Consider the following 9,404-nt stretch of genomic DNA (forward strand, 5'->3'; position numbering starts at 1 on the left):
CACCGCGGGAAACCCACGCGGCGCGGCGTGCACGGGAGCGAGACGGGGGCGCGCCCGGGGCGGGCCGTGACCCACCCCGGACGGTACCGCCCGACCCGCACACGCCATCACGCGCGCGCGAGGACGAGGGGAGGGAGCGCCAGAGACGCACGACTCCCCACGAACCCAACGGTGGCACAAGAGCCGCCCCGCGGACCAGGCCGCCGCGCTCGCGCGGACGGGGACGGGGGTGCGAGTGGTTCGGGGCGATGCCCTTCCCCACCTCCCCTGCCCCGCCCGGGGAACGGCGCGGCGGCGCGACCGGGGAACGACTCACCGCGACCGGACCAGGTCGCGGCCGGACACGCGCACCCGAGCGGCACAACCCTCGCGCGGCACCGAGCGGGTGACCGGCGCCCCGCGGGGGCGGGGGTGGCAGACCCGTCGTCCCCCACACCCAAGCGCCGGCACACGACGACGCCGTCGCCAGCGGACAAGCGGCGGTGGCGGCCAGGAGACGGGGGCCGCGGCGGGCCCCCCGTGGGAGCGAACTCGCGAAGGGGCGAGAGAGCGGGCGGGCCAAGGCCCGAAGAGACCAGACGGGGACGGGCCGGCCGCCCGAGGAGGCGGCGGCTGCAGCCGGCGTGGGGAGCGGCGCGCGCCAGAAGGGCGGCGGGAAACGGGAGAGGGCACCTGCCGACCCGCGGAGGAGCCCCGCCCGGAGAGAGCTGGCCGAGCCGCGCGGGCGCACCGGCCGGACAAACCCAGGGCGGCACGCGGTGTATCACCGCCAGCGCGCACACCAGGCGCACGGGCGGTCCCGCGTGGCCCCGGACGAGCCGCCGGCCGGGTTCCCTTCATCAGCCAACCTCCCGGGAGGGCCCTCGCGGGGGACAGGGCCCCACCGCCCCACCGCCGTCGCAAGAGGCGGGGAAGCCCCCGAACCCTCAACCCGCACACCGTGACGAGCATCCCCAACGACAACCGCCCGACCAGCGTGCCCACCGCCACACCCGGTACACGCCCGGGAGGGGGCGGCAGCGCGGCCGCGACCGGCCAGCCGGGGGGAGGCCCGGCGGAGGCGAGGAGGGGGCCACAACCCCGCCCGGATGGAGGGCGCGCCGGAGGCGGCGAGGGGCAAAGAAACGCGGAAAGGAAACCGGGGAGAAGACCTCGGGCACAGAGTCGGGCCGCCAGGAAAACAAGCGGGATCCCACCGCCACACGCGAGGGCGGTCCCGCACCGCCTGCGACGCCAACCCGGCCTCCGGCCCCACCCCCGGAACCTCCCACGAGACCCGCCGCCCCGCCACCACAGGGTGGCCCTCCACGCGACGAGACGCGCGCCTGGCCTCCAAACGCCAGCATGCAACGCCACAACCTCGGGCCGGACGAGTCCCACGACCTGGGCCTCTCCAGCTCCAGGGTCCACTCGCTCACCACACCGCCCGCGGAATGCTCCCAGGGGGGCCGCGGCGGCCGCGCCCCGGGCCAGCGCACACGCACGCAGGTCGCCCGCCGGCTCGGGACCGGGAGCGGGCAGAGGGACACTCGCAGCGGGCGCGGGGGAAAGAGGGACGCGGCCCCTCAACCCCCGGCCGCGCGAACAGCGCCCCACCGCCACCGCGCACACACGCGGCACCAGCGGCCCACACAGTGGCCCCACGCGCGCCAGAAGGCCCGGCCAAGGCCCAGCGGGAACCCTCCCCCGACTCCAAGGGGGGAGGCGTGGGCCGCGGTAGGCACAAAGAGCAGGCGCTCGGCCCCCACCCGCGGGGGGCCGGCGGACCCCTGCACTCCCAGACGGCGGGGAGGGGGGACTCTCGCCTACACACACCACCGACGGTAGCGTAGCGCAAAAGGCAGGGGGCGGCCAACGGGGGAATCCGGTACCCCCACACAAGGCACGCCCTTCACGGATCGCTAGAGAAACTTCCTCACTGAGGGTGGGCCGCACCCAACCCAGCCCCTCTGCCAACCGGCCGCCGAGACAACGAGGGGGGATCTGCGGTACAGGCAAGCACAAGGCTTCTTGAGCGTTCGCGGCCGGGGACACCCAAAGCCCCATCGCCTCGGGGGCCCGACCGGCCCCAGCTCGGCGTCCCGCCACAATCGCTCACACGCCCGGGCAACGTCTCCTTCCCCCCACCGGAGAGAGGGAAGAGCGCCCGGGCGCCCGCTCGCCTAACACTCCCCACGCCACTCGGCGCTGGGGACGACAACGCGACACCCTCCCCCCGGAGAGGGAACGGGCAACGCTGCCGAGCTTACCGCCTCGATCCCCCGAAAGAAGCGACACCGCTCTTCCCGTCAGGCACTCGCCTCGGAAACCCCCACGGACGGGGCGAGACCGACAGCGAGGCGGCGGCCGGCCGCGGCAGCGGCACTGGGATCGGGAGCAGCACACACCGGCTCAGCCTCAGGCACCTCAGGAAACAACCCGGAGCGCCCCAGGAGCACCGAAGCAGAGGCGCACCGTCGCGCCGAGGCAGCACGGTGGCAGCCCTCCCCGCGCCGGGGAGGGCCACACACACGGCCCTTGGCCGCCCAGGGGGGGCGGCGAGCGAGAAGCACCCGCTACGTCAGAGGACCCCAGGAGCGAGGTCGAGGCCGGATTCCGCACCCCCGCCCTTCCCCGCACCGCGAACGGGCGGGGAGGCAAGGCGAGGGGCCCGCGGGCAGGACGAGAAGAGTCGGCCCATTCGCCATGAATGTCCGTCCCTCGCCTGGCGCGGCTTTGGTCCAGCCCAGGAGAGCGCAAAGTCACCACATCGATCAGCAGAGTGGGCGGGAGAGGCCCAGGGAGCAGGGGGAGACCCGGCGAGGACCGCTTCTAAGAGGAGCCTGCTACGGCCTCGCCGGCCCCACACCCCAGGGAGAGCGGCCGACGACACGGAACGGGGAACGCCTGACACGCGGCTCGGAGCCATGGAAGCAAGCGTCGTCACGCCACCCTCGGTGCCCGCAGCGAGGAGCGCACGGGCGGTAAAGGACCACCCGCCACCTACCCCCGCCGCCCTCCGGCGCCAGAAGGCCGGCCGGCCAGAGGCGGCACCACCGCGAGGGCGCTCCAGGTGCGCCAAAGAGCCGTCGCACGCAGGCCCAGGCAAGCAGCTCAAGAGGGAACGGGTCCGGGCCACCCCATCAGCCCAGAGCCCCGCACGCACCCGGAGGCCCAAGCTCCCTCGCTCTGGCGTGTGCCGCCAGAGGACAACGTGTCAGCACCTACCCGATGGCAGAAAACGGCCAACTCGGGCCAAAACAATCGCGACCGGGGCAACCGGGAACAGTTCACTCACCACTGCCGCCTTCCCTGAACACAGTCACGGTCAGCGGACCGCGAAATCGAGCCCATCACCGAGATCCAGAGCCCCTAGGGACAACTGGTCGACCCTCGTTGACGAAGGCAAAGACAAGAGACGGGGACCGCCATCCCCAGCGAGCAGGACCGGGGGGGGGGGGGGAAGGGCGGACGGGGAACACGTCCGAAGGACGCCGGGCGTAGCCAACAGGACAAGCCCCGGGCAGCGGGCAGCGGGCCCCCGAAGAGGCAATGCGGCAAGGCCGGGCGAGCACACCCGCCTGGCCCGCCCGGTGAAGCCCCGCAGCCCCGCGGCCAAAACCCGCGAGAGAGAGGGAGAGGGAGAGGAAGCGGGAGAAAAATAAGACAGAAGTCCCGGCGACCGACCCAGACCGGGCAAAGCGAAGCCCGTGGCGGCGAAGGAACCGCTCAGACTGCCACCCGAGGCGCCCGCGGCCCGGACCGTGCAGGGAGAGAAGACAACCGACACACACACAGTAAGCCTGCAGGTCCAATATCCCGCCAACGGGCCACAACGGCCCAGCCCAGCGTGACCGAGACAGTTCCGCTGGCGCCGCCCAGCTCCTGGAACTCTGTCTCGGCCACCGCCGCCGAATATCACGCCTTGGAGACTTCCGATGATCCGACGCTCCTATAAAAGCGGCCACCAGGGGGAGCTCGACAACCGTCAACCAAATCAGGAGGAAGGGACGCGGAACCTCGGTCGGCGTCAGCGGGATCCGCTCCGCAGGGGTCGTAGAAAGTCACCCGGACACGTCCCACCAGCCGGGTCGCCCCGCCAGGGCCCCCCCCCCCCCACAGCGGCGGGCACGAGACGCAGGCAGATCGGCCCAGCACCCCTAGAGAATCCGGCGGGGGACACGGGCGGTGTGGGACTTCAAAACCGAAACCACCACGGTGAAGCCACTATTAGACAGGCAGACTAGCTGCTAGGCCACGGTCCGATCCATCCAGAGAATGGAGGAATTGACAGAAACATGTAAAAACCCGTCGAAATCGGTGGCTGGGGAATTTGATCTGCTGGTCTTTGGGCTCGGTGTTTCCGCCTGTCTCTGTACCAAAAAAAAAAAAAAAAAAAAATGGGAAGATGAACAGCCTCTGAGAAACCTTCCTCCTCTGTGTCTGTGGTTCAGTGCCAGAGGGCCGGCCTAGCACATAGGAGGCACTGGGTTTGAGCCTTAGCGCGGCATACAAAAAGGAACAAAGTCGAAAGAAGGCGTGCTGTCCACCTACAACTACTCTAAAAAAGAAAAAAAAAAAAAAAAAAAGAATACTGATCATAATAGGAATAAGGATTCTTCCTTGGGGAGTTCTATTTTCTCTGCCTGGCCACGTTATCTTTTTTTTTTTTTTTTTTTTTTTTTTTTTTTTTTTAAGAGAGAGTGAGAGAGAATTTCAATATTTACTTTTTTTTTTTTTTTTTAACAACATCTTTGTTTGTGTGCTGAGGACCGAACCCGGGCAACTGCAACTGCGCTACCGCTTGAGCCACATCCCCAGCCCCCTTTTTAACTTTTACTTATTTTTCTTTTGTAAAGACAGAGAGGAGGAGGAGGGGGGGGAGAGAGAGAGAGGGAAGAGGGGGGTGGAGAGAGAGAGAGAGAGAGAGAGAGAGAGAGAGAGAGAATATTTTTTAATGTTTATTTTTCAGTATGCGGTGGGCACAACATCTTTATTTTATTTTACGCGGTGCTGAGGATCGAACCCAGCGCCCCGCGCATGCCGCGGGAGCGCATTACCACTTGAGGCACATCTCCAGCCCATTAATTCTTATTTGAATTTGTGTTTTTATTTACCTATTTATTTACCTGAGTAAGAAATGAGCATTTTCTTGAACCGAAAGTCATTTTCCACCGGGTCACAGAGCCAAATTTTACGTTTAGGCACATGGTAATAAGAAGCTGTAACAGGGCGCTAAGAGCGGCTGCCTTGGCTAAAAAGCGTGGGCCCTTGCCCCAGAGCGAAACAACAACGACAACGGGGCGGGGGGGGGGGGGGGGGGGGCGGGGAAGAATCAAACAAATAATGCAATCAATCCATGGGCCAAGGACCTGAACAGATACTTCTCAGAAGTGGATTAAGACACTCCTATAAAAGCGGCCACCAGGGGGAGCTCGAAAACCGTCAACAAAATCAGGCGGAAGGGTCGGTGTCAGCGGGATCCGCTTCGCAGGGGTCGTAGAAAGTCACCTGGACACGTCCCACCAGCCGCCCCACCCCCACCCCGCCAGGGTGCCCCGCAGCAGCGGGAGGCGCCGGCAGTCTGCCCAGCACCCCCAGAGAATCCGGCGGGGGACACGGACGGTGTGGGACTTCAAAACCGAAACCACCACGGTGAAGCCACAATTAGACAGGCAGACTAGCTGCTAGGCCACGGTTCGATCCATCCAGACAATGTAGGAATTGACAGAAACATGTCAAAATCAGTTTGAAATCGGTTGCTTGGGAATTTGATCTGCTTGTCTTTGGGCTTTGTGTTTCCTCCTTTTTCTGTACAAAAAAAAAAAAAAAAAAAAATTGGAAGATGACCAGCCTCTGAGAATCCTTTCTTGTCTAGGGTCTGTCTGTGTCTTTGGGTCAGTAGCAGAGGGCCGGCCTGGCACAGAGTTTGAGCCTTAGCACGCCATACAAAAAGGAACAAATCATCGAACAAATCATCACAAGGATTCTTCCTTGTGAAGTTGTATTTTGTCAGTTTGACCGTTTTATCTTTTTTTTTTTTTTTTTTGTATCTTTATTTTTATTGATCTATCAATATCACAGAGCCAAATTTTACATTTAGACACTTGGTAATAAGAAGCTGTAACAGGGCTCTAAGAGAGGCTGCCTTGGCTAAAAAGCATGGTCTGTTGCCCTAGACTGAAACACCACATGCTCTGGGATAAATAAAGCTGGAGAAAGGTTGCAAGAGCACTTCATGGTGTTGTCAGTCTGGTGTTGTGGCTCAGTGGTACAGTACTTACCAAGTACGCATGAGGCACAGGGTTCAATCCCGGGCACCACATTGAAATCATCATCATCATCATCACCTAAATAAACAAAATAAACGTATGTATTTTTTTATCTGTTTGTTTATTTATTGGAGGAGGCCTGTAAGGAGGGATTGAACTCAGGGGCACTCACTGACTACTGAACCACATCCCCTAGCCCTACCTATCTAGTATATTACTTAGAGACAGGGTCTCACTGAGTTGCTTAGTGTCTCACTTTTGCTGAGGGTGGCTTTAAACTCTGGATCCTCCTGCCTCAGCTGTGTGTGTGTGTGTGTGTGTGTGTGTGTGTGTGTGTGTGTGTGAGAGAGAGAGAGAGAGAGAGAGAGAGAGAGAGAGAGAGAGAAGCCTGTCTGGGATGACAGGCATAGGCCACTGTACCCAGTCACTTATTTATTTTATTTTTAGTATGACTTCAAGGTACACACAAGACAATCACTGCCAGGCGTAGGAGGAACATAGCACATTGATAAACAGTCAGATCTTTGAGGAAGCATTAAACAATCTTAAGGTAGTGTGCAAGTCATTCAATAACCTCAAAATACCTACATGAGGGTTGGAATTGTAGCTCAGTGGTAGAGTGCTTGCCTTGCATTCGTGAGGCCCTGGGTTCAATCCTCAGCACCACATAAAAATAAATAAACAAAAATAAAGACATTGTGTCCATCAACAGCTATAACTAACTAACTAACTAACTAACTAACTAAATAAATAAATAAATACCTGCATGAAAACCACAGAGAATTAAAGGAAAAGATGGATAAATCTATTATGGCAAGGAGATGAGAACACTCGTCCCTTAGCAGCTGAGGACGACTTAGGCCATAAATAAATAATCAGGAACAAAGGACAGCAGAACTACATCACGAACAACCCACACCTAATGGGCACGTTCAGAACACTGCAAGGCCACCACTACACAGCAGACATTCTTTTCAAGTGAATACGGAATGTTTACCAAAGTTGACCATAGAATGGAACATAAACCAAATCTCGACAAAGTCTAAAAGATGAAATCACACCACAACTCTTCTCTGAACAACACAAAAGTAAGCTGGAGGTCGTAGCATGTGGGCCACTGCCAGGATTCATTTCAAGAACGGGATGAAACCCAAAGAAAGTATAAACCTGTACATTCACAAATCTCAGGGAGAAATAGCCGCATCCATCTTTCACAAACTCTTGAGAGGGGCGGGTCAGGGGTCAAGGTGAGATTGAAATACCCAAATACCCTCAACAAAGTGCCAACTTTATCAAACCAGTAGCCTAGATAAAGCAGGTACTTGTACTACGCCTTCTCGGTGACATTGTGGGTTTTTTTGGGTTTTGGGGGGGGGGAGGGGGAGGGGGGAGGGGAGCGGGGAAGGGTGGTTCCCGCCACTTTGGGTTCCTACCGCTTTGTCTGCAAGGGAAAATTTGTTTCCTGCCAGGCTGGGGTGCCAGTTATCAGGGCGGGGAAGTAAGATTCTTACACTAAACCGGGCTTGCTTGGGGCAGGTCTCAGTTCTAATTTACATAACAACAGGCAGGGCAAAGTCTCTCCCACTGCCCCTGAAGGAAGAAAAATGTGGCCTCTCCAGGCTGTTCACAATTCCCAACCTGTTTTAAGGGTCAGTTTGTCTCTCTAACTCTGCATTTATGCTGACCGATTGGTTTAAAACTACACTAAGAGGTTAATTTGAATATCATTTGTTTCAGAGCACTTGTTCAATGTGTCTACCAGCATTTAATTTCTCTCTCCTGATGTTCCTTAATAACCTGATTGCTTTGGCCTCCTTCTCCTGGATTATGTGTAACTTGCCCCCCTTTGGTATAAAAAGAAACCCAGGAGGAGATTGATCCTAAAGAAAAGGGGTGCTCCACTAAGTGAGAAACTGAAAATCAAGCGATTAAAAAGAGTTTGGTGTAGAGAAAGAGAGGGGTGTGTGTGTGTGTGTGTGTGTGTGTGTGTGTGTGTGTGTGTGTGTGTGTTATAGAGAGAGAAGGGGAGAGTCTCTTGTACTTCAGGGTTTTTGTCTGTCTGTCTGACTGTCTGTCTGTCTGTCTGTCTGTCTGTTTGTTGTCTAATAATTACAGTGTTTCAGTTGGAAGCTCTGCCCTGGGTAATTCTTTCCAACTCTTAGAAAGTAGTAACTGTGGTTATGTTCATTTCTGTTAATGATCCATTCTTCCTGCCTTTTAAATTCATTGATCACCCAGAACTCCTGTGTTTGGGGCAGGAGGGGTCCAGGTGCTTGAGAGAATTTTTTTTTTTTTTTCCCCCCCTGTGTCATTGGAATGGAGATTTGGACCTCTGAGTAAGAGTAGAGTTTTCTAAGAGAAAAGAGAAGAGCTCTAAGGGAAAAGCAGGGGATTGGATTACCAAAAAAAAAAAAAAAAAAAAAAAAAAAAAAAAGCCTTTTGAAACCAAACTATTGTTAGGTAAAACTGCTTACTCTTTGCCGTGAATGAGAAGAATCTTAAAATATGCGATATGTTTGGGCCAGTCCAATGTGTCTTTGGGATTCATCATCTGAAGTGGCACCCCCTTTCTCCACTGAAAAGTCTTAACTGGGCCTCTTCTGAAATCTTCACCCAGACTGGTTTTAGGTCTGTCAGCAAAAGAGTCTCTCTGTGCAAAAGAATTCAAGGTGGATAAACTTCCTATTTTCGTGTCGCCCTGTTTACTTGGCCACTGGCCGAGAAGATACCAGCACTCCAGGTGCTGGACACCCCACCCCCCCCACCCCCCACCCCACCCCACCCCCCCACCCCCCCCCACCCCCCCCCCCCCCCCCCGTTACTAGTTTTTCACAAACATGTCCAGAACAGTACTTTGAAGAAATGTGCAAACAAGGCCTCTGGCCTTGAGCTGGGCTTCACAGAGATGTCTACATGTTTAAGATACGAGACGGTACCAACTGGACTCCATGGTAACAGCTGGCAGGGGGAGAGTAGACAGGGGAGAAGAAGCTCTCCCCTTCTCAGGTGTTGTCCTCCAAGGGTTAACATGCCCAGAACAGTGAGAGAAAAAGCTGCTTTTATGTGAACTTCTGCAGACCATGAATTTCTGAGCCCCTCCCCTTACATGCTGGGTATAAAACTCTGAAACTACCTGAACTTTGGGTTCAGGGG

The sequence above is a fragment of the Callospermophilus lateralis genome, unplaced genomic scaffold, assembly GCF_048772815.1.
Source record: "Callospermophilus lateralis isolate mCalLat2 unplaced genomic scaffold, mCalLat2.hap1 Scaffold_11025, whole genome shotgun sequence".
Classification (NCBI taxonomy): Eukaryota; Metazoa; Chordata; class Mammalia; order Rodentia; family Sciuridae; genus Callospermophilus; species Callospermophilus lateralis.